At 41.2% G+C, this 3,758-nt stretch overlaps 1 non-coding gene across 1 annotated transcript; it reads right to left on the bottom strand.

Annotated features, from left to right (window-relative positions):
* Positions 1-2,395: 2,395 nt before the first annotated feature.
* On the bottom strand, positions 2,396-2,502 carry LOC147920837 (small nucleolar RNA R71). The gene has a single exon (XR_015591849.1). It is a non-coding gene; the product is annotated as a small nucleolar RNA R71 (small nucleolar RNA).
* Positions 2,503-3,758: the final 1,256 nt, after the last annotated feature.

The following is a 3,758-nucleotide window of genomic DNA, read 5'->3' as shown; positions in this document are numbered from 1 at the left end:
CTAATCATGCATTAGAGTATAGTTGCATTGCATTTGCATCTTTTCATGCATAAAGAGGTGATTTTGGAGCTTAAGGAGCATGGAAGCATTGCTGAGGAGAAGTGAAGCAATCCTGAGGAGAAAACAAGAGAGTTAAGGCTGTAGAATCAAGGTCCGGAGTCCAAGTCGACCGCACCACTGGTCGAGTTGACTGAGCCGTTGACTGCTTTGACTTTTTGTATTTTTAGGGCTTCCACCTCATCTCCTATATAAAGCCCTTGTACCTGCAGCCACCAAAGAGTCCAGCTTTTTAGAGAGTCTAAAACCTAGTTTTTACCGTTTTTAGATATTATTCCTTTTGCACTTTCTTTTATTTTAGATTTTGTACTTGTTTGAGAGAGAAAGACTAGATTCTTGTATTTTGTTTGTTTCATAACTTTCAAAATATTAAGATTTCAAGTTTTATTTCTTCATCAATATTGTAGATCTCTATTTCATCTTTCTAATGATGTTAGTTTCAATATTTTCTGGGTTTTTGACATATTTCACCATGTGTTCTTGTGAGTAGTTTGCTTAGGACCTTGAGGATGGGTTAGGCTGGGTTGATCTTGTGGTTTATTTGATTTGGTCAAGCTTGATTGTTGTAGATCTCTTCTAGGCTAGATGTTCTTAATGCTGATCCTATATCTGAGAAGGTAGGGTTTGATTCCAAGCATCTTAGCATCACACCAATGTCTAAGGAGCATAGATAAGGCTAGATCTAGAGCTTACCATTAGGCTTGCTAAGAGATTAGAAGTCTTGTTTGGTTTGAGATGTATTGCTTAATGCCTGCTTGTGTAGATTCTTTACTTTGTGAGAACAAGTCTAGAAATACATAGGTTTGATTGTTTCTTGCCATGAGAGTGGATTAAACATGTCTTAGAATAGTATGTCTAGAGATCAGCTCAAAGTTTGCTTGAGATTTGTTGACCAAGTTAGATAACCACAATGATTAGCTCAGCCCATGAATCCCTCCTCAAGGCCTTCTTTGTTTATTAATATCATAGTCTAAATATCATTGCTTGCTTGTTGTTTGATTAGTTTTTGCGTTGCTCTGTTTTTCTTGTGTTGCTCTGTTTTTAGTCTAGCTCGACCACGTACTCGACCTACACTCGGTCGAGTGCTGCTCGAGTTCATCCCCAGAACTTGTGTTTATGATTTGTGATTGTCTTGTTTCATTCCTGTTTCATTTCCATTGCATTCACTTAGTTTTCTGTTCATTACTTGTCTTGCATTAGTTCATTAGCATAGTGTCTATTTCTGTTCTTGCTATTATAATCATTCTGTTTCATTTGCATTTAGTATCTTGTTCTAGTTGTTTTTACTTTCTGCATTTCATATCTCATTATAGGATTGTTAGTGACAAACAATCTTTACATTTGGCTTGACGTAGACTCATATGCACATCTTAATTGTTCACAATCACTCAGATAGGATTGACACCTCTTATACTGCAACTGCATAAGGGGAATTGAAACACCCTGACTTCTATTTATCCCATACATCATCATTCCATACATCATTCATTCACCACACCACAAAGAAAGTCAGTTTCAATTTGGCGTCGTTGCCCATTTGAGTGTATTTTGTGACATTTAGGATCATTATTAGTCTAAGATTAAGTTCGTTTTAAACACTTGAGAAGTTACTGAACTCGAATCTTCCTTTGCTTGGCTGTTTTGTGTTTCAGGTACCCACTCGACCACCTACTCGACCACCACTCGACCGAGCTGTGATCGAGCACTTGATCGAGCCAGAAGCCGGATCCAATTAGCCATTACTTCCCAGTCGACTCGACCACCCACTCGAGCCTGCGCTCGACCGTGTACCTGTTCGAGTCTGTAGTAGAGTTTGTTGATGCACACAAGGTCAAAAGGCAAAGACAGTCTTCAACAGTCTATTGACAACATCCACAGGCTACACAAGGGTTTGAGACATAAGCAAGGAAGAGTAGTTCAACAACAACAAGGTCAAGACATCATGGAGCAACCAGCTATCCATGAGCAGAGACCAAGGCACATTGGTGCAGGAGATGCACCCAATACCCACAACCAAAGGGCTGGAATTGTGCCACCTTCAGTAGCAAACAATAACTTTGAGATCAAGAGTGGATTGATCTAAATGATACAAGCCAACAAATTTCATGGGTTGCCAATGGAGGATCCACTAGATCACCTTGATGAGTTTGACAGAATATGTGGACTCACAAAGATCAATGGAGTGAGTGAAGATGGATTCAAATTAAGGCTCTTCCCATTTTCTCTTGGAGACAAAGCTCACCTTCGGGAGAAGACTCTTCCTACTGGAGCTATCACCACATGGGATGCATGCAAGAAAGCTTTTCTAGCCAAGTTCTTCTCCAATGCAAGGACTGCTAGGTTGAGGAATGAAATTTCTGGGTTTGCTCAAAGGAATAATGAGAGCTTTTGTGAAGCTTGGGAGAGGTTTAAAGGATTCCAAACTCAGTGTCCTCACCATGGCTTCAGCAATGAGTCACTTCTAAGCACCTTGTATAGAGGAGTGCTTCCCAAGATAAGAATGCTTCTTGATACAGCCTCTAATGGCAACTTCCTCAACAAGAATGTGTAAGAAGGATGGGAATTAGTTGAGAATCTTGCTCAATCTGATGGCAATTATAATGAGGACTATGATAGGACCATAAGGGGCTCCTCAACTGATCAAGAGGACAAGTTTAAGAAGGATTTGAAGATGGTCAATGAGAAACTTGACAAGATACTCCTAAGCCAGTCCAAGTCCATTCACTTCATTGGTGAAGAAGAAGCTCCAGTTCAAGAGGGGGAGCCTGAATTTGCTGAGTTGTGCTACATGCAAAACCAGGGAGGATTCAAGGGCTACAACCAAGGAGGTTTCAAAAACAACAATCTCTCTTATAGAAGCACAAATGTGGCCAACCCTCAAGACCAAGTCTATCCACCTCAACAACCTCAACAGCAACAAAACTACATCCCCAAGCAACAACACCAAGTGTTCCAGCCCCAATTGTATCCCCCACCAGGGTTTCAGACTAACCAAGGCCAAGAACAAGACTTAAGAGCAATGATGCAACAGTTGTTGATTGGGCAAACACAAGACAAGATTGAGGAAGCCAAACAGTTTGCTGAATTGAATCAAAGGCTCACATCACAGTACAATGATCTGAACATGAAGTTTGAAGGTCTCAACTCCAGAGTGAAGTATATGGAGAGCAACATTGCCTCTACTTCAGCTCCTAAACCCAACCAACTCCCTGGAAAAGCTGTTCAAAATCCAAGGGAGTTCACTGCAAAAGCCATTCATGTCTCTGATGAGGAAGTCACTGAGGACAGTGAAGTCCAAGTTTGGGGGAATTCATTAGTTACTGAAGCCCCAAGTGACGTTTATGCAAAGCAACTGGAGTCCGCTATTGCACTCGACCAAGTACTCGAACAGCCACTCGACCGAGTGCATGCTCGAGTGGTCGATCGAGTTGCTGACTCAGAAGATGTCAAGCCTGCTAAGTACATTCCTCCTGCTTACAAGCCACCTCTTCCATTCCCAGGACGTTTCAAAGCACAAAAGATTAAGAGCTTAGGGAAATCATTGAGAGAAAGGAGATGATGGCTAAGCAACAAGAAGAAGAGAGGGTTTTAAAGGAAGAAGCTATGGTTGAGGAAGTGTTGGCCATACAAGAGATCACCATTGCTTACCAAGAAGAAGAGAGAGGTCCTGCCTTGGAACAGTATGATCCATATCCTCTCTA

The sequence above is a fragment of the Camelina sativa genome, chromosome 19 (genome assembly GCF_030686135.1).
Source record: "Camelina sativa cultivar CO46 ecotype springtype chromosome 19, ASM3068613v1".
Classification (NCBI taxonomy): domain Eukaryota; kingdom Viridiplantae; phylum Streptophyta; class Magnoliopsida; order Brassicales; family Brassicaceae; genus Camelina; species Camelina sativa.
The sequence above is the reverse complement of the archived record's forward strand: the minus strand, read 5'-3'. Positions and strand labels throughout refer to the sequence as shown.